Below are 23,447 nucleotides of genomic sequence, written 5' to 3'. Positions count from 1 at the left end.
CATTTTCAAGAATTGTAGATAAATGAACTAGAACTTCTAAATTTACTTCCAGAACCTCAGTTCCTGTAGAGTGTTGTGGTGACCCTGAAATGGATGAAACTTTATGAATGGAATGTTGTGCTCTTACATCATCAGCAACAATAGGGATTACTTCAGGTGTTGGAATAATAGAGTGAATGGACTATTTTCAGCAAAAACAAGGATTATTTCATGTGGTAGAATAGTGGATTGAATGGACTGCAAGAAAGTATCAGTACTTAGACCTGCAGGGAGATTAACAACACTTGGTACATCAGAGTTTATCAAAGTGTCAACAGACTGTTGTTCAGCAGTTCTTTCATGTGTACTCTGTGAACCTGTAAAATATAACAAGTATCACTTAATCTCTATATTCTTTTAAAGTAGTCTCACTACTCCTCACACCACACAGCTCATGACTTTTTATAATCAGAGTTTCCTCATAAGGATTACTAAATCCTATCTCTCATCTACCTCTCCTTTTGCCAGGAAGGATCCTGCCTCTCTTTAATTCTATTTTTCTCCAAATCTTTTCACACAACTCACTGAAAAGCTAAGATAATTTGTCCTACATAAATAAGAGGTGGCTAAAGAAGGGTGATATGTGGTCATACAACTAGAGGTAGTCCTTAAATAAGGTCTATAAATAATCATACCAATAGGATTTAGAATAAAACATGTATAATGAAAAATCTGAAAAAACCAAATCAGTATTTAGAATAAATGCTGATAAAGCAATAACGATACTTATACTTTGTGAATCCGAAGTCACAATTAAACTCACAGTTAACACTGTGGTTATAACAGTTGTTGTTCACCAATAATGGGAACCTCCATTCGAAGTGGAGAGGATTTGATCAGGTTACTTTCATGTACCACGATCTCAAATCTTGTTCTTCTTGTAAAGAACTAACACTTGAATGTGTTATCGAAAGCTTTCAGAGGGTCTTCAGTAAAAACTGATGAAACCCCTGTGTTTCTGTTAGTATCATTAAGATCTACCTCAGCATGTACTCTCTAACCAACTAAATGTTGTTTCTGAGTGGAGAACATAATTTTAAGAACTATGTCACTTGATATTGGCAACATTTGAGAAATGATTTCAAGTGTTTCATTTGTAAGAAGAAATTTGAGATATAAGATTTGTGATTTTGAGATTGAGTGTGGACAACTTTCTTAAAGAGAAAAAGAAAGTTTCATATAAACAAGACAATAAACATTCATTCAATTGAGGAATCAAAGAAGGAAAAAGATATTTTCATTAATATTTAAGAAGATTAGTATAAGATTTATAGAATTTTAAAAATAAAATCCTAACTTAATATAACTACTCATTCTTCTTCTGCCTCTTTGCAGCCTGCTCTACCCTCATCGCCCAGCGATGATAAATCCTAGAGATTTTTGTTGCAAGAGAAATTATGTTATCCTGCAGCTCGAGAGCCTGAATCATACGCCTCTCAGGCTCTTTGGCCCGACGTTCTTCTTCAAGAATGGTCTCCATTTGAGAGAACTGGAAATCAGTTTGTGGTTCAAAGGACAGTTCCACATAGACGAATGATGGAATATCATGAGGATTATAGATTTGGTGGTTGATCTTGACTCCAAGTCCCCAAGGGTCATAGTTGATATGACCCTCTTTCAACTTGAAAGCGAGATAGTAAACCCCACCATCAGTGCGAGTATAAAACTGGTTTTGGTTCATGATGAGGATTCAGAAAAGACGAAGAATTGTGTATGAAAAAGGTAGTGAGAAGTTTTTGGAAGTGGATGGTATGTATTTATAGCAGAGGAGATAGAAACTGAAAAGACTCTTTGATTAACCATGTAATAATTAAGCACAGTATATATACACGATTACGCGTATCTAGGAAAGCAAAAATTAATCTCTCTCTTCAAATTCCTATTCCTAATGTAAGTACTCGAGTGTTAATAGATGCTTATAGCAATAGTTAACCTATGTAAGTAATTAAAATATTTTCCACTAACTCACTGTTAAAAAAATACTGAGTAACCATTTATTTTGAATAAATTCAAAATAATCAATAAATTATAATAGTCAATCAGGGTTTGACCACTAGCATTATTAAATCACGACTATCAGGATTTATCAATTAACTAGTTTGACAAATATCAGAATTTAACAACTACTGTCAGGATCTATTACTCAAAGCAATTTTAACTAATATCAAAGCATATACGCATAGTCATTAGTTTATCATGCACCTATCAACTAGGATTCATAGAAGTTAATTGCATGTTATCATGGCATCAGAATTTAACACAATAATCAGTATCTAACAAGTACTGACACATAATAAGATGTCATGCTTCAACTATCAGTAGTTATTTCTTAATTATCAGAGTTTGAGAATTGTCCTGATATCATTCCCAATTCATTAACCAATCTTGTGAAAGTAGCTTCACAGAGAGGCTTGGTGAATATATCTGCTAATTACTGATCTGTTGGTACAAAGACCAATTCCACTGTAACTTTTTTCATATGTTCCCTTATGAAATGGTACCTGATGCTGATGTGTTTAGTCATTGAATGTTGCACTGGATTTCCTGTCATTGTAATAGCACTTTGATTATCACAATATATAGGAATAACAGAATAGTCTAACCTATAATCCAGTAACTAATTCTTCATCCATAAAATTTGAGCACAAAAGCTTCCTACAGCAATATATTCACCTTATACCGTTGATATGGAAATTGACTTTCGTTTGTTGCCATACCAAGAAACCAATATGCCACCAAGAAATTGGCAGCTTCCAGAAGTGCTTTTCCTGTCTATTTTGCATCCTGCAAAATTAGCATCTGAAAATCTAATTATCTTAAAGTCTGAATCTCTAAGATACCATAATCCCATATTAATGGTTCCTTTAAGATATTTAAAAATTCTTTTCACAACTAATAGATGAGGTTCCCTTGGATCAGCTTAGAACCTTGCATAGGGACATGTAGCATACATGATATCAAGTCTACTAGCAGTCAAATATAGGAGTGAGCCAATCATACCTCTGTATTTAGTTATATCTACTGAAGAACCATTATTTAAATCTAACTTGGTTATAGTGGCAATGGGAGTTGATGCAGTTGAGCTGTCTTGCATTCCAAATCTTTTGAGCAAATTCCTGGTGTATTTGGATTGATTTATGAAGATCCCTTCATCAGTCTGTTTAACTTGTAACCCAAGAAAATAACTCAATTCTCCCATCATACGCATTTGATACCTAGACTGCATTAGCTTTGCAAATTTCTCACAAAGTTTATCATTAGTTGATCCAAAAATGATATTATCAACATATATCTGTACTAATAACAAGCCCTTACCATAGTATTTATAAAAGAGAGTTTTGTCAATTGTACCTCTTGTGAAACCACTTTCTAACAGAAATAGAGCAAGTATTTCATACCAGGCCCATGGAGCTTGTTTTAGTCCACAGAGTGCTTTATCTTGTAAGTAGACATGATCTGGATACTTTGGATCAATGAATGTTAGATATATTTGTGATGTCATGTCTAATCTGTTGTGTTTAGTTTCAGAACTTAATATCAGGACTTACTGGAAATCAGAACTTACTGAAGTCAGAACATATATCAGAACTTAAGGTCGTCAGGATTTATATCAGGACTTAAGTGCAGGTACTTCAGATAAGGAATGCAGCTGATTTACAGGAGATGATCTGGACTAAAACAATAGAAGATATGCATGGAGAGTTGGATAGCTAGAAGACTTGTAAAAAGATAATATCTGACTGATATATTTTAGGAGACAGAATTATATTCCATATCAATTAGAAGATATCTTGTAACTATGTACTATATAAACACAGCTTAGGGTTTACACTATATGTGTTATCATTCACGAGAACATTATTCATTGTAACCTAGAAGCTCTTAGTGATATTGTTCATCACTGAGAGACTAGTTTAACCTACTTTATAACAGAGCTTATTATATTGAATAAACTTGATTATTGTTACATACTTGGGTTCTAAATCAATTTGATTGTATAAACACTATATTCAAACCCCTTCTATAGTGTTGTGTGACCTAACAAGTGGTATCAGAGCCTCTCTGTTGATATACAAACAGTGAGATCTAGTTTACAATCATGTCTGACGAAACATAAACTCCACCTAAGCCCACAAAAACTCAAGATACTCAAAACAATCAAACACACAGTCGATATGAGAGTATTAGGGTTCCCATACTGAGAGCATCTGAGTATCCTATATGAAAGGTAAAGATGGCTATGTTTCTGGAAGCCACAGATCCAGAATACCTTGATAGAATTAATGATGGACCATATAATCCTACCAAGCTCTCTGTTGCAGTTGCTGATGAACCAGCAAAGATGATACCAAAGGAGAAAGGTGATTACACACCTGAAGATATCTCATCTATTGCCAAGGATGCAAGGGTAAGGCATCTGCTTCATAGTGCAATTGACTATGTCATGTCAAACAGGGTATTGGATGCAAGACTGCAAAGGAAATATAGGATGCTTTGGAGACAAGATGTCAGGGAACTGAAGCCATCAAAAAGAACAAGAAGACTATACTCACACAAGATTATGAGCACTTTGATTCAAAAGCTGATGAATCATTAACTGATTTATATGACAGGTTTTCCAAACTCTTGAATGATCTGTCACTGGTGGACAAGGAATATGATCTTGAAGATTCAAATCTAAAATTCCTTTTAGCTCTTCCTGAAAATTGGGATTTGAAGTCTACTACCATAAGAGACAACTATGACATTGCTGAAACTACTCTTGATGAAATTTATGGTATGCTCAAGACTCATGAACTTGAGATGGATCAAAGGAGAAAAAGGCATGGAAGAAAGTCAAAGAGAGTTGCTCTTAAAGATGAGGAGGAATCTCCAAAAGTGGTTGTCTCAAAGAGGGGCAAAGAAAAGGCTCTCATCATACAGTCTGATTTAGAGTCATCATATTCCGATGATGATGATTCAGAATCTGAAAATTTATCTGAAGTGGATGTTGATGAAGAGATGATGCAACTGTGTGCTCTTATGGTGAAGGGTATCACAAAGATAGCCTACAAGAAATTCAGAAAGGGCAAGAAGTTTTTCAGGAAAGGTGGAAGTTCGGAAAGAAAGGGTTCAGAAAGTCTGAAGGCAAAGGAGGAAAGTCTGACAGAGGAGACAACTCAAATGTCAAATGCTATAATTTTGGTGAAAGAGGCCACATCTCTCCTGACTACAAGAAAGGAAAAAGTGATAAAGGCCAGGCGCTTATCACAAAGAAGAAAAACTGGGCAAACACTTCAGATTCTAAAGAAGAGGTGAACTATGCCTTGATAGCAAATGCTGATAGCAGTTCTGGAACTGCTGAATTGAAGGTACCTCATTCAACTCTTACTTTTCATATTGATGATATTTTTGAGCTAAGATTATATCTTAAAACCATGTTCATTAGTTTTAGAGATCAGACTTTAGAAAATGAAAGATTAAAATCTGAAAGTCTTGCTCTTAAAAATAGAAATGACTACTTAGAAAAAGAGTTAGTGATATTCCATCAAACTCAGAAAGAAAGAAAGAGACGAGGCTTTGTATGTTAGAGATGAACTGCTAAAATTGAATAAATCTCTTAAATCTGAACTGGAAAAGGAAAAGAAGATAATCAAAACTTGGATTAACTCTGGAAGAACAACTCAGAAAATCTTAGAAAATAGAAATTGGAAAGAAGGTCTAGGTTACCTAGATGATAAAGAAGAAAAGGAAAATGTGTCATCTAAACCAAACTTTACCAAGAAAGCTGAAAAACCAAAGGTAAATCCTGTTAAATTTGTTGCAAAAACTGATGTGTCAAAATCTGAAAAGATGAATGATTCTAAAATAGAAGTCAAAGGAAAGTCAACTTCTGACAAATTAAAACAGGATAAACCAACTGTGGTAAATGTTGGCTTAATGACAAAGAAGCAGCTTAAGATGAAAGAGATTAGAAATGTGAACAAGGTAAAGGAAGCTAGGAAAAATAGGAATGGAAAGGAAGGTGTGAATAAAAGCAATAATTATATGCATGTTCCTAATGCTCCTAGAAAGAAATGCTATAATTGTGGAAACTCTAACCATCTTGCTTCTTTTTGCAGGAAAAATAAAGATATAAACTCCTCACCTCCTAGATCAGGAGTTAAGAGTCAGTCTGTTAGGTTTAAACCATAAAATCCTTATTTTCATTGTGGTAGTTTATGGTATTCTATTTATACTTGTAAGGAATATCATAGTTTGTACTATGATTATTATCAAATAAAACCTTAATTAAAGAAAGTTAGTGTAATTCCTTCTAGTGTAAAGTCTCATACAAAGTCTGATAAAAAGCATGTTAGCATAAACTCTGAAACTAAATCCGCTGCAAATGCTAACAAACTTAATAAGGCCAAAGGATCCAAGCAAGTCTGGGTCCTTAAAACTAACCAATAGTGGTCTTTGTGATTGCAGGGCAACAGGAAAAACATCCTAGTTCTAGATAGTGGATGTTCAAGACATATGACTGGAAATAAAGCCCTGCTATCAGACTTTATGGAGAAAGCTGGACCAGGAGTTTCTTATGGAGATGGAAACATGGGAAAGACTTTAGGATATGGTAATATCAATCTTGGGAATGTCATAATTGAATCAGTAGCTCTTGTCTTAGGACTTAAACACAATCTTCTAAGTGTGAGTCAAATCTGTGACAGAGATTTTCTTTGAAGAACACTGTGAAGTTGTAAGTAATTCTACAGGAAAAGTGGTTCTGAAAGGTTACAGACATGGTAACATATATGAAGCCAGACTTTCAACAAATTCTGATAGTTCTGCAATCTGTCTATTAAGCAGACCATCAATTGAAGAAAGCTGGAATTGGCACAAGAGACTCTCTCATTTAAATTTCAACAACATAAATGAGCTAGTAAAGAAAGATCTTGTGAGAGGGCTGCCAAAATCAATATTTGCTCCTGATGGTCTTTGTGACTCATGTCAAAAGGCAAAATAAAGAAAATCTACATTCAAGAGCAAAATTGAATCCTCAATTCTTGAGCCTTATCACTTACTGCATGTTGATCTATTTGGTCCAGTCAATGTCATGTCTATTGCAAAGAAGAAATATGCTATGGTTATAGTGGATAAGTTTACAAGATACATTTGGGTGTATTTCCTACACAAGAAGAATGAAACTGCATCTACTCTAACTGATCATGGCAGACAACTGGATAAGTTAATTCAAGATTCTGTTAAAATAATAAGAAGTGATAATGGCACTGAGTTTAAGAATTCATTCATGGAAGAGTTCTGCAAAGAGCATGGAATAAAGCAGGAATTTTCTGCACCTGGAACTCCACAGCAGAATGGAGTTATAGAAAGAAAGAACATGACTCTTATTGAAGTTGCACGAACTATGCTTGATGAAGCAAAGCTACCAACCTAATTTTAGGCTGAAACTGTGCAGACTGCTTGTTTTATACAGAATGCTACACTTATAAACAAGCATGGAAAAACACCATATGAGATGGTGAAGAAAAAGAAGCCAAATCTGAAATAATTTCATGTATTTGGATGCAAGTGTTTTGTTTCTTCAATTCCTTTGGATCCAACTTTGATTCTGATAATTCTGGAAACTTTGATTCTTCAATTCCTGAAGGATCCAACTCAAATTCTGGAATCTCAGAGAGCATAACTTCAGGGGGAGCATCAAAAAATGCTGATGGAGATAACATGGATCATGGGGGAGGATCTAGTTCTAGAGATCAACTTCCATCTCTATAACTAGAACAGCAACAACAAATGAATGTCTCTATCATTCCTTTCTATCTCAGACTGAACCAAAGAAAGTGGAAGAAGCTCTTCAAGATGCTGATTGGGTGCAAGCAATGCTGAAAGAGTTAAATGAATTTGAAAGATATAAAGTCTGGACCCTAGTGCCAAGACCAAAGAACAGATCCATTGTTGGGACAAAATGGGTGTTCATAAATAAAACTGACAGTGATGACATAATTACAAGAAACAAAGCAAGGCTAGTTGCTAAAGGTTACTCTCAACGGGAGGGTATTGACTATGATGAAACATTTGCTCCAGTTGCTAGATTGGAAGCCATAAGAATCTTTTTGGCTTATGCTGCTCACAAGAAGTTTTAAGTCTTTCAAATGGATGTGAAAATTGTTTTTCTCAATGGAGAATTGGAAGAAGAGGTATATGTTGAACAACCTCCAGGCTTTGTAGATCCAAAATTTTCAAATCATGTCTACAGGCTTGACAAAGCACTTTATGGCCTTAAGCAAACTCCAAGAGCATGGTATGAGACTTTGGCTCAATTCCTTCTGGAAAGTGGATTTACCAGAGGCACAATTAATAAAACACTATTCTACCTCAACCATGGAAAGGACTTACTTTTGGTACAAATATAAGTTGATGATATCATCGTTGGCTCTACAAATACAAAGCTTTGTGAAAGATTTTCCAAGTTAATGCAGTCAAGATATCAAATGAGTATGTTGGGAGAGTTGAGCTATTTTCTGGGACTTCAAGTCAAGCAAACTGAAGAAGGTACTTTTATATATCAATCCATGTACACCAGAAATTTACTCAAGAAATTTGGAATGCAAGATAGTTCAACTACATCCACTCCCATGGCCACTGCCACCAAGTTAGATAAAGATACTGGAGCATCAGTAGATATTACTAACTACAGAGGTATGATTGGCTCTTTACTATATCTAACTGCAAGTAGACCTGATATCATGTATGCTACATGTCTTTGTGCAAGATTTCAGGCTGATCCAAGAGAACCTCATCTAATAGCTGTGAAAAGAATTTTCGAGTACCTCAAGGGTACAGCTGATCTAAGATTGTGGTATCATAGAGAATCATATTTTAAGCTAATAGGTTACTCAGATACAGATTTTACAGGATGCAGAATAGACAGGAAAAGCACTAGTGGAAGCTGCCAATTTCTTGGAGGCAGATTGGTTTCTTGGTTTAGCAAGAAACATAAATCAATTTCCACATCAACTGCAGTAGCAGAATATATTGCTGCAGGAAGTTGTTGTGCACAGATTCTTTGGATAAAGAATTAGTTACTGGACTATGGGTTAGAATTTTCTAAAATACCTATTAATTGTGATAATCAAAGTGCTATTGCTATGACAGGAAATCCAGTTCAACACTCAATGATAAAGCACATCAGCATTAAGTACCATTTCATAAGGGAACATGTGATGGAAGGTACAGTGGAATTGCATTTTGTCCCAACAGATCAATAACTAGTAGATATCTTCATAAAACCACTATGTGAAGCTACTTGTACAAGACTGGTAAATGAACTTGGAATGGTTTCAGGTTCTTTCTCAAAATCTCTTTAGTTTTTGTTCTCGTGCATCAGACTTTATGATCAGTGTTTATAGATTGTCTTATCTCCATGTCATCTGTGCTTAAATTGTAACATATTAAATACTAATTGTTATCTGATGTGATTCTATAAACTCTGAAAGTGTTTTGAATGTTCTGTGACTATTCACTCCAATGAGGATTATTTGTTAGATGCTGACTTAGTAGTCTTTAACAAACTATGTATCCCATGTTTGAATTAGTTGTTTATGTGGAAATCAATAACACAAGCAAATTCTGATTTTGATCTTAGTCAAATTTACTTTGTGTATCTTATTACTAAGTCACAAACTAGATTATTGCTTCTTATCTGTCAAATTTTGATGTCAATAAATATTAAGGATGAACTACATGCTTGATAAGCCTCACTTATCTGAAGAAAACAAAAGAAAAGAAAAATTAAAATCAGGTACTCCTTTGAGATCTAGAGTAAATATGTGAAAGGGAAGATCCAAGTGCATTGCTGGTATTAAGTATTATGCATTAGAAAAGCAAATTATTTTTTCTTGGTGACTTTTCACATTCTCTGATTACTGGAGAAATACTCTGATAATAGCATAAATTCTGATGGCAGTTGTAACTCATTTACACTGAGAAGCCACTGTCTAAAGAATTTTAAAAGATGCATAAAATGAGCACAAACAGTTGAGGTGGATACTTGCATAAATTTATTCTATAGTAGACTTCAAAATAAAGACAGATTTTAAGCACTTTTCTTAGTTATGCCTTATTTCTAAGATATACTGAAGTTTATCAGACTTTAATCTTTATCTGATCATTTGTACATACACACACTATCACTCCATATGAATGATGAAAATTACTGTGGTGATTAAGTTGTTTCAGATAAACAGTTAAGCATCATTTGTATAAATTATGAGGACAAGTTTTGAAGAAACCAGTCAGTATTTATGTGAATAATCACAGAAACAGACATTCACTTTTTGAGTACAGAAGCCATGTTCTGATGACCATTAAATTCTGATAATAGTCAAGTTCTGATACAAATCCTGATGGAAACTCTGATGCTTACGTGGCATTATTTATTTACTTGACTTATTTTTAGTTTTTACTGTAACGGTCATTTCTATCAGAAAATAATTAAGTGAGATAAAAATAGTAATAATCGTTTGGTTTATGGGTTGCGTGTTTATTTTGAAAACAACATGTGAGCAACAATTACTGCACATTTCCCGTGCCCACTAACCACTGTTTTGACTATTTAGTGCGTGACAGGTGTCAAATGTCTGTTTTACTTCCAAAAAGAGCCGTTGTGTGGAAAGAGTATATATATTAGAGTTAAAAGATTTCACAATCTTTTACCTACTCTTACTTTATCTATCATTTCTTTTATTCTTTCTCTCTCTTTTTCCCTCTATTTTCTGACGGACTCTCTTACAGGCATTTTATCAAATACCTTTCGTACGCACAACTTTTCACTTAATTTCTTACAGAAATGGCACCCAAGGACATCATCTTTAATGGATCCAAGTTCGTCCCCAATAACTACATGACTATTCTCAGCAAGGATGATGTTCCATCAGATCTTCATTTTATTCAAGATTTTCTGGCTAACAGTGAGATTGGGTATGCTTTGACCCAACCACAATTACTCTCAGGAACACAGATACTAGAGTTTTGGAGGACTGGTGTTTATGATGATGGTGGTGAAGCTGGGTCCCCAAGTATTAATTTCACAACAGGGGGAGATGAGCATCTGGTTACTTTGTCTACTGTTCGACAAGCTCTACATCTGCCAGAAAATTACAATTTTAATGCTCAGATTGAAGATCCACTACTACAGAGTATGATGGCCAATCTTGGCTATGAGAAAAGTTTTTCCAAGCTGGGACAACTGAAGAGACCCTACATAAGAAGGGAGTGGAGTTTTTTCTTTGACTGCATCACCAGAGCTTTTGCCAACAAATGCTCCAACTTTGATGCCATTCCAATTCTGAGTCAGCAAATAGGGTATGTACTTCTTAATCAAACTCATTTTGATTATGCAATTATTATTTTGGGTTTTATTGGGGATAGGATGAATGAGGACCCAAATACTATTTACTTTGCTAGATTTTGTCAACTCATTTACAGTTTTTACTGTCCTGATAAGCCCCAAAACTTTTGTAAGTCAATTCAACCTTTTAAACTTGCTAAAAGGGCCTTCACATACTTGTTATCTACTGATAATAAGAAAGAAATACTAAGACCCCTTCAAATTCCTGATTCTGTGAAACAGTTCTTAGTAAACTCTGATCCCAACACATACACACCCAAATTTCCTGAAGTTGCACCCTCTCAACCTCCACTAACACCGCCTTCCACTACTAAACCACAGCCTACCATCCGAATCTATTTCCAACCAGCACAATCCTCTCAAAAGGTGCCAGTTGTAAAATCTGACAAATCCTCTAGGCCTAAAAGAACTATCTTTGTGCCTAAATCTCCACCAAGGAGAAGAAGAATGTAACATCCGGGAAATATCGTATAATTATTTATATCAATATATGATTATTATGTGAATGTTATATGAATTTTTGGTGAATTATCTGGTGTTTGATAATAATATTTGGATGTTTGTATGCAATAAAATGTGAGTATGTTAATTTTAATATGTCCAGAATAAAATATAGATAATTAAGGTATTTTTCTGGAAATTTTTGGAGTATTAGATGGTTTTATAATAATTTATGAAATTATTAATTATTTTCTGAATAATTACAAAATTATTTTATAAAGCCGGGAATCGTCCGACTTCAATCATTTTTACGTTTTTACAACCCGAAACTCTTCCGAAAACTCCTTCCTAACCTAATCTGGTAATTCCGGACATTTTCCGTGTTTTGACTTTTTCAATCCGGATTACGGTTTAACCTGTGCGCGGCCCGGCGCAAGTTTTTCGATACGATAATCATTTCGGTGAATCAACGAAACCCGTATTTTCAAAAGACGGGATATTATTACATTATTTTCGTATAAAGTATTTTATAAAAAGCCCGGTTTGGATAATTATCCAATTTTGGTATCAAATCGGATCGTTATTGCAGTTACTTAGCGGCTAAGCAACTAATTTAATGATCCAAAACGATCCAGAACGATCCAATATTCCATAAATATAAATAGCCTATTTCTTATTTCGTTTATTCTGTTTATTCATTTACAACCAGTTAAAATACCGAAAATACAGAGAAAACCCGAGAAAAACCGATACGTTCCCGGGAATCAAACACACGAACGAAGACGTTATCGAACTCCGCTTCGGGCGTGCAGCATATCAAAACGAAGCTCCCGAAATCTTCTTTCTGAATCAATCATCAGTTTCTGCCCAAAAATCATGGTAATTTTCTTATTTAATTATTTGTATTCGAATTATTTAAGAATTAAAATAGGAAAATTTGTTCTTGATGTTGTTGATGTGATTTGATGCTTCCATCGTGTAGATAATATTTTTCTGGTCAATTTGGTATATTATATGTCAAAAACTGAGTTCAATAACACGGTTAAATTTGAGTTTGATTTTCGGGTTATGAAATTAGGGTTTTGAACTTTGAATGTTCTTAATTGGAAATTGGGTATTTCTTTGTTTGGGGTTATTATATGAAATTGGTTGTATAAATATATAGATCGTGAAGAGACGAATCGAACGGTATCGATGAAATTAGCAGACGATACATGGAAGGCGTTGGTCGGAAAACGAACAACCGGCGGCGTCGGAATGTTTGGACGGATTTTCCCGTCGACTCCGTGCTTGTTTGATCATACTAGTGGCTTAATTGAATTCCTGTCAGCAAGGAGATCATGTGATGTTAATATGGTTGATTTCTGGGCACACATAGCGTTTTCCGGCGAGCTTGGTGGCAGCGTTAATGGCTGCCGCTGCCGGAGCCGACGGGGTGGGGAAGGTGACGGTGGCGAAATTACCCTTTAGCCCCTGAACTTTCCCTACCTTGCAAAATTAGTATTTCTGTTTTAAATTTTTACAAAAACTTGATTTTAGTTTTAGTTATTTTCAAAAACGATATTCAGTTATAGTTTATTTTCAAGAACTATTTATAATTATTTTTAAATTATCAAAAAAAAAAAAAAATCAATATTTTTTTATTTTAAAAATTCTAAATATTAAATAAAAATTAGTTTTAAATTCTGAAAAAATAGTATTATTAATTTCTAAATTATTTTATTAAATTATAAATTCGAATTTATTTATTTATTTATTTATTTAATTATTTAATTATTTATCTAATTATTTATTAATTATCTAATTAATTAATAATTGGGTAATTAATTAATAAGTAGGTAATTAATTAGTAAATAAGGATTAAAAATAATTAAGTGAGGTAGTTAATAATCTAATAATTAGTTAATATTACGAGTAGTGATTCGATAATTAGAGTTATTATTCGAGCAATAGTTATTCGAATAATATTGCGGTAATTATTTGTATTGTATAATTAAATACCGATAATTAATTGATTAACGAATCGTTTAAATTCCGATATTAATATATTAATTCGGTAGTATTCGAGAATAGTGTGTAGCTCGTATTTATACGAGTGATTAATCGTTGAGTTGGTTTATAATTTGAATAATTCGTAGTTATTCGATAAATAGCGTATCAGTTAATTAAGTTGATTGATTATTTGTAAATAATCGATCTAATCAAATAAATAACGATGAGTTGTAAATATTTGTAATAAATTGTGATTAATCCTAATAATTAGTGATTAATTATTTTAAATTAGTAAATAATTATCTATTAATTATTTATTAGTTATTTATTTATTAAGTGATTAATTATTTCAATAATTAATCACATAATTTTCAATAAATCGTAACTTCTTCGTTTTAACTCCAAAAATTATAAAAAAATTATTTTTGACTTTGATTTTCTTAAATAATTATTTAAAAATATAATTAAGGATTGTTTAATTATAATTAATTATTTATAATTAATTATTAATTAATTAAATCTTGTTTAATTCATAATAAATCAACCGTTCGTCCGTTTAATACGAAACGAACGCCTCTAGACTCAGAAAAATATTCTGCTTCTATTAAAAATATTTTCAAGACCTAAATTCTTTTATATTAAAAGGATGTTTGTTTCACAAATCATCCTGAGTCGGTAATTGATTGATAAAATGTTCTTTTTGACCCAATTTCAACTCTAAACATATCGAGACCTATCTTTTGACGATTCAACTTATATGTTACGTGAATTACATGATTACGTGTTATCTGGATAATATGATTACCTGTCCTATGTGTATGTATTATGCAAATAATGAGTCAGCATGTCTTTTGAATGTTATCTGAATGAGATGTGATTCTTATATATATTATTATTATCGGACGGGTAGACGATAGGGATAATTGTATAGACTAGTCAATTATATATTGTCAGTTCATTGAATAGTATTATTTGTGATAGATGCATATAGTATGAGACGTTCAAAGCCAGATAGAGATGGTAGAAGTGAAGCCTGATTCCGTGTAATACTGAAACAAGTGGATTTGGGATAAAGATAACCTAAGAAGGTAAATGATAAGAAAGGTCAAGTAGCTCGTCAAGGGTAGTACAGAGGCGACAGGACTGAGTGATATGTCAACTAGTTAAAGATCAGAGGGATTCTCAATTGAGGCAAGTATTCCTAACTTTTCTCCTTAAATACTGCAAATATTTATTCTCTCCTATTCTAAGTTCAGAATAGTTAACTGTTTTATATTTCGCTGCAATTACTCTTATTATGCCAGTTCTTTTAAATTCTTGTTCCTATAATTCGATTGCTCTCTTGAGCAAATACCCATTCGTTCGGGTTATTTGCGAACCCTAATTTGGGATGTTTTGAAATCAGAATGATTTGATATCAAAATACTCTACGGGCTGGATGATTATTATGAGGACCAGTGATGAGCTGGATCCTATGGGCCGGAGATGGACCGGACCCTTTAGGCCATAGTTGCCTGGGTGCCCCATATGTTGGTTGGGTCTATGCAGTTGGGTATAGATCCGCACTATCTCCTGACTGATCAGCAGGTTATAGTGCATATGTTGGTTTCTAGTGTTCAGTCCAATTTGTTGTTGATCGCCATTAACGGCATTCCCTCTTGAAATAAAATGTGATTATGGGTTAAAGTTATTCTTTCTTAGCACTCAGTTTTGGGAAATTACAATGTTTCTAAATATATTCGAGGTTCAGATTGTTGCTGCAGCATTAGTTGCTCAGTGATAGTTAGGATCTCGAATGAATTGAGATCTTCTTAATTATTCAACCCGTCCTTATCAGGCTGGTTTAGCAGGCTAAGTCTATGGAAACTTAGTCGATAATGATGGATACTGAATAGTTATGAATTTCTTGAACGTCGTTTTATGAATAGTTATTGCATCCATTGCTCAATTATGAAATGATACCAGAAGCTATTTTGAAAACACGCGATCTCTAAAAGCTCTGACAAAAATGTCATTATGTCCTATGTGATTTATAGCAATGCAAATCAAATTGATTTTAAGTTGATAAAGTATATCCTTTAAATGATTTCGTGTTTCGCTCTTCAAAATATTTCCGAGATTTTGTCTGAAAGTTTTCTTTGAAATTAATGTTTAAGACTCAAATTATATACTTGCTGAGCATTTTTGGCTCACTCTTGCTTTGTCAATTCTTATTCTGCCAGAAACAGATAAGGTCTAAAGTGAATAGCTTTGATAGACAGCAGAAGTTAGAGAAGTTTCCGTTGCGAGAGGTTGAAGGTGTTAGAAGAATGTGACAAGAGCATTAGTTCAAAGGTATATATACTTGTATTATAGTTGAAGTGAGTTGTAGAAGGTTAGATTCTTGTTTCATACCATGACCTGTAAAAGATCCGGACTCAAGTGGTTATTTATTTATTTCTTTACTTTATGTAATAATGGTTTAGTAACACCAAATCTTGACCCCGGATTTGGGGCGTTACAGTTTGGTATCAGAGCCGCAGGTTATTGGTCACTGAAATAAGAATAGGTGAGAGTAGGATAGAAATGATAGGTCGTACAAGATAGGAAAGTCCCTAGGCATATTCAGGACAAATTGAGTTGAGTGCGAATTAGGGTTAGCAGATCCGATAAGGAGTTGGTAAGATAGGATTGATGAGAAAGTGTAAGGCGAATATCACAACATCATAGGTATATTGAAACCTCAGATCATACAATAATGAGAAATCGACTGATCGACGGAGACTGGGTATGTTACCCTACTTTTCATGTGGTTTTGAAGAAAATGCGATTGATTTTGTGAGCATTTGTGAAAGAGATGCTAGGTGAGTTTTAGTACGAGTTGACTTAGGTATTAGGACGAGTTACACGTCGAAGGCAACCAGTGGATGGAAGCTGATAAAGAACTAACGTGCGCGTTTCGAAGGAACCACCGTTGCGAGAAGATTCTTATCACTTATCGGGAGCTGCATGAGGAATAATATTTACCTTCCTAGATATAGGTAAGATTAGCAAGAAGATGCGACCCTATTCACATACAGAACGTCGAATTGCGTGCGTGGTAGTAAGCATAACGTCGAGGACGACGACATGAATATGAAAGACAATGGCAGACGTCAGCGTTGGGTCCAAGTTAGGAATAAAATGGCATATAACGGTGAATGAAGTTTCGTTGGCTAATAAGTGCATGAAATGAGTTGTCAAACTACTACTTATGTTCTTGTTATTATAAACAGAAAATGATCTAAAAAGAAGAATGGAATTAGACTCAGTGTTGTTATTCAAAGGGCCAAGTAGACCCATCAGCAGGAAGAAGGTTTAAGGTTGCTGTGAAGAATGAAAGTAAACGTTGTTTAATAAAATCAATAATTGAATCAACGTATTAAAATATTATTTCTCCACTTTATAAGATTAATAAAATTTAACGAGATTCGTGACTCGAATGGACGGGGGATGACTGAAGGAAATGGCAGAATCTTCTAGATGATTGGAGAAGAATCGTATTTCTATCAATGAAATAGAGGCATTACGTGATCAATGGGTATTTTACATGACATAGATGAAATCTGAAGCTGTGATTTTAACTTCGGAATGACACGATTAAGATCAAAGTATTGAAATAGTTGATGTGAAGGCGTTTCCAGGAAGCATTTTGAAGCAATGATGTGACTTAAATCGTGAACCTGTGTCCGCACGATCCTGAAGGCATACGTAAGTGAAATCGTGGAAGGTAATCGGCATTGATATTCTTTCTTCTAATACGATAGCATATGTTCTTCTCGAGTTTGAATATGTATGAGCTTCTTCTGTTAATAAATCATATGAGGCGAAAACGAAAGAACATTCTTGTATCCCTCCTAAATTGTTGCTTTTCTCAAATTCTTGATTCCCAATTGAGACAACAGTGTTATGATATGACGCTTTGTCGAAGTGACGAAAAGTCGGGTGGGACGCCACCTAATCATGTGCTGTATGCCATATAGTATGAAAGATTGGCCATCTTAAGTACGAATATGGTTGTCTCATTCTTCACTCATTTTTTTTCTCTTAATTTTCTGATTTATCAGTTCTCCCAATTGTCAGTGGCATTGTTATTTCTTATTCAATTTTCAATCAAAATCATATTCACAAACTCTCCTCTTGCGTAGAGTCTGTTCTCTGACGATTTCAAAAGAAATGAAATAGTGTGATACGTGGAATTATACAACAAACATAGATACGACTGCAAATCGATAAATGATGGACATCTGCGAGCAAGGAAAATAGATGCACTAGAAAATATGGAAGTGGCAAAGACATTAAGTCAGGCAGTGGTTCATGTTACGAGGATCTCATCAGTGACGAAAGTTTGATGCAGAACCATAAGTAGAGATGAAGCAATGATGATTCGACGATGAAACCTTTTAAGAAATAACGATATAACGATTAAGATTCTACCAGATTGCGACGATAGTAATGAAAACCATGCGTGGTTATTGAAAAATAAACGGAATAGTTAATAAAAAAAAAAAAAATTTTTAAGTGTGTATCGTCAACAATAAATGGTTGGTGTGACCAATTAAATGATGCGGTATAATTTTTCTATATACAATTAGTAATGACAATAAATAAGTTAAAATACTCGCGAAATAAAATTTTGAGACACGAGATAAATTTTAAAGCTTAATAGTAAAATTTTGTAACATTCTGAAAGAACTAGAAAGAAAGTGGTTATATTAATCTTTGTTGATTTAAAACCTTAAATCTCATTTCATATATATATATGTTATGTCAAGTAACCATACCTATACTAATCAAAAGGATATAGTTTGAATTATGGTGGATGGATGAATTTGGTTAATGGAAGTGGATGTATATGATTGTGGATGACTTGGTTGATTAATGGTGTCGGCTTGAGTCCGACTGGTAGTCAATGGTGTAGGGGAAGTGCTGCCCAAATTTTCAAAAATTACCCTATAGTTAAGAACAAAGAAGTATATGATCATTCTTGTCAGCATTCCAGATAATTGCAATCTCGGTTCTTGAGAAAGTTGTTATGACCAAACTGACTTTATGTAATTGGTCTTTGATTCCAGTTAGCTAGTTAGCACTTGGTTTAAGTGATCATTGAAAGGAGTTGATTGATCTACTTTGCCAACTAATGGTTAGTTAAATGGAAATCGATTCCAATTAGATTGAGTCAAGCTCTAACATAATTTCCAGATCCGAAATGAAAGATATAGAAATTTGAGAAAAAGTAATGGCGTTACTGTAAATTAAAAAAAAAACCTAGTTCAATTAGCGTGATGTTATTGTAATCGGGTGTAAGGTGTGATCTAGAAGAATATGCTCTTTTTGATAAATAAAAAGAATAGGAAGTTATTGGTTCATGCTAGTAAGAAGAATATTTCAAGACCTGAAGCGGTTGAATAGAAGTTGCTATAGAATAATGGAAAGCTCGCAAATTCAAGCATCCAATGAACGACGGAGATTGATGAAGTCCGCATGTGAACTCAGGAAAAGAAATGAGAATCAATGAAGAGAAGTCAAACACGTGATTTGTGACACGTCAAGTAAGGCTAAGAAAATAGCTACCGAGGAAATTCGATAATTTTGTTAGTAAAAATTTAAATAGTATAAATAAAAGCCTTCATTCCAGTGTGAATTCCAGGAATGACCTATTCAATAATAAATAGAGTAATATTACTAAGAAAAAGAAATTCGTTATGTATGAAGAAGATAATGAATAATGAGAATAAAGAACTAATCAAGACAAGAAGTGGAATCAAAAGGATGATAAAGAAATTTTATAAAATAATCCAGAAAATATATAAGTTGGGAACGTCGGTTGTGACAGAACTATTAAGAGAATAAGATGGAACATCGATAGTTGAAAATAGGAGTTCGTTCCAAGAATGCATGTAAGCAGGGGAATGAATAAAGGGATAGGAAAAGTTAGAAATTGAGAGCAGGTTTGATCTGACTTCTGGAATTTACTGATACTTATTTTGTTGTTAAATATCAAACGTGGTATTAATATAGATGATTGGTGTTGACTTCAGTATGGAATGTTGTTAGCATCAAAGTTCATATTGATATCTAATTTGATATGACAACAAAATTTAGTATTAGTACCAAGAGTTCGGTTTTGAATAAAGTTATGGTTCATTCTATTCCAAATTAATATTCCATTTAAAGAGTAAAAGATTTCACTTGATGAATCTACTTGTTAATAATTAAAAAAAAAAAAAAAAAAAAAAATTTGAAAAATACTACAAAATGGTGAGTTAAATGCGATGGTCGAGATTGCCTTTTTAATTGTTAGTTTTAATATATTCAAAACATTTCTAAGTATTAAACGCCATGAGTTTAGTATATCGGGCGGATACGGAGTGAAAGTACAAGAAACCAATTAAAGGTTCTCGAATACGATTAAAAACAATTATAGACCAGATTAACCAAACAGAAGGAGACGCGAGAAGTAAAGTTGAACAGTCAGGAAAATAGAAGGTGCATAATCGCAAATTGTTAAAATTAGAAAGAAAATCAGATTGGTATAACTCAAGTTAATCCATCAAGACAATGAGATAGATAGAACGGTTACGAATGAGCTGACCCTTTTGTTATAGGCATAACGAGTTCATAAGATATTTAAATATATATGGCTGAGAAAGGTAATTTCGTTCCCTACGTATAAAAATGAAGGGTGATTCAGGTTATGTGAGTAACTGACAGATTTAATGTCAGTGAAAGACCGCTAAATTGTGATTAAAATAATGAGACCGAGGAATTATAGGAAAGGTACTTGGGGAATATCATAGTTAACGTCAGAAGGCCAATGCGCCCCGGTTTCCATGCATCATTTACAAATGAAGAAGAAAATTACAGGAACGGTTACCTCCAGTGCGATAGGAAGTGATTACAAATTAGATTATTTGAACGAAGAAACATATGAGGGCGAGATTCAACACTGAGTAACAATTGGAAATGCACGTAGGCACGAGTTATTAGAATTAGAAAGAAAAAGAGAATTAAGATGTGTTATGTTGTTCCTCCTAAGTAGTAAATAGACATGATAAGTAGAAGTGAGTTGGCTTCACCGTTACTCATACAGCGCATTCATAAGGCATTTATCTGTAGATATTCGGAAGAAGTAAGCTAGCTCCAGTATATATAGGAGATGGAGAGTTGAATTGAGTTATGCAAGCAATAAATAAAATATGATATTAGCAAGAGGCTATAAAGGAAAGATTGGTATTATACGTTAAAGTTATGAAAAAAAAATTATGAGGTTGAGAGATTAACCTGAGAAAATGAAAGTTATATACTTGAAAAATATTAATATTATTCCTTAGCGTGATTCTGAGGACAGAATCCTTTTAAGGGGGGAAGGATGTAACATCCGGGAAATATCGTATAATTATTTATATCAATATATGATTATTATGTGAATGTTATATGAATTTTTGGTGAATTATCTGGTGTTTGATAATAATATTTGGATGTTTGTATGCAATAAAATGTGAGTATGTTAATTTTAATATGTCCAGAATAAAATATAGATAATTAAGGTATTTTTCTGGAAATTTTTGGAGTATTAGATGGTTTTATAATAATTTATGAAATTATTAATTATTTTCTGAATAATTACAAAATTATTTTATAAAGCCGGGAATCGTCCGACTTCAATCATTTTTACGTTTTTACAACCCGAAACTCTTCCGAAAACTCCTTCCTAACCTAATCTGGTAATTCCGGACATTTTCCGTGTTTTGACTTTTTCAATCCGGATTACGGTTTAACCTGTGCGCGGCCCGGCGCAAGTTTTTCGATACGATAATCATTTCGGTGAATCAACGAAACCCGTATTTTCAAAAGACGGGATATTATTACATTATTTTCGTATAAAGTATTTTATAAAAAGCCCGGTTTGGATAATTATCCAATTTTGGTATCAAATCGGATCGTTATTGCAGTTACTTAGCGGCTAAGCAACTAATTTAATGATCCAAAACGATCCAGAACGATCCAATATTCCATAAATATAAATAGCCTATTTCTTATTTCGTTTATTCCGTTTATTCATTTACAACCAGTTAAAATACCGAAAATACAGAGAAAACCCGAGAAAAACCGATACGTTCCCGGGAATCAAACACACGAACGAAGACGTTATCGAACTCCGCTTCGGGCGTGCAGCATATCAAAACGAAGCTCCCGAAATCTTCTTTCTGAATCAATCATCAGTTTCTGCCCAAAAATCATGGTAATTTTCTTATTTATTTATTTGTATTCGAATTATTTAAGAATTAAAATAGGAAAATTTGTTCTTGATGTTGTTGATGTGATTTGATGCTTCCATCGTGTAGATAATATTTTTCTGGTCAATTTGGTATATTATATGTCAAAAACTGAGTTCAATAACACGGTTAAATTTGAGTTTGATTTTCGGGTTATGAAATTAGGGTTTTGAACTTTGAATGTTCTTAATTGGAAATTGGGTATTTCTTTGTTTGGGGTTATTATATGAAATTGGTTGTATAAATATATAGATCGTGAAGAGACGAATCGAACGGTATCGATGAAATTAGCAGACGATACATGGAAGGCGTTGGTCGGAAAACGAACAACCGGCGGCGTCGGAATGTTTGGACGGATTTTCCCGTCGACTCCGTGCTTGTTTGATCATACTAGTGGCTTAATTGAATTCCTGTCAGCAAGGAGATCATGTGATGTTAATATGGTTGATTTCTGGGCACACATAGCGTTTTCCGGCGAGCTTGGTGGCAGCGTTAATGGCTGCCGCTGCCGGAGCCGACGGGGTGGGGAAGGTGACGGTGGCGAAATTACCCTTTAGCCCCTGAACTTTCCCTACCTTGCAAAATTAGTATTTCTGTTTTAAATTTTTACAAAAACTTGATTTTAGTTTTAGTTATTTTCAAAAACGATATTCAGTTATAGTTTATTTTCAAGAACTATTTATAATTATTTTTAAATTATCAAAAAAAAAAATCAATATTTTTTTATTTTAAAAATTCTAAATATTAAATAAAAATTAGTTTTAAATTCTGAAAAAATAGTATTATTAATTTCTAAATTATTTTATTAAATTATAAATTCGAATTTATTTATTTATTTATTTATTTAATTATTTAATTATTTATTTAATTATTTATTAATTATCTAATTAATTAATAATTGGGTAATTAATTAATAAGTAGGTAATTAATTAGTAAATAAGGATTAAAAATAATTAAGTGAGGTAGTTAATAATCTAATAATTAGTTAATATTACGAGTAGTGATTCGATAATTAGAGTTATTATTCGAGCAATAGTTATTCGAATAATATTGCGGTAATTATTTGTATTGTATAATTAAATACCGATAATTAATTGATTAACGAATCGTTTAAATTCCGATATTAATATATTAATTCGGTAGTATTCGAGAATAGTGTGTAGCTCGTATTTATACGAGTGATTAATCGTTGAGTTGGTTTATAATTTGAATAATTCGTAGTTATTCGATAAATAGCGTATCAGTTAATTAAGTTGATTGATTATTTGTAAATAATCGATCTAATCAAA

Source organism: Apium graveolens, chromosome 6, assembly GCF_009905375.1.
Source record: "Apium graveolens cultivar Ventura chromosome 6, ASM990537v1, whole genome shotgun sequence".
Lineage (NCBI taxonomy): Eukaryota > Viridiplantae > Streptophyta > Magnoliopsida > Apiales > Apiaceae > Apium > Apium graveolens.
This window is presented reverse-complemented; position numbering follows the sequence as displayed.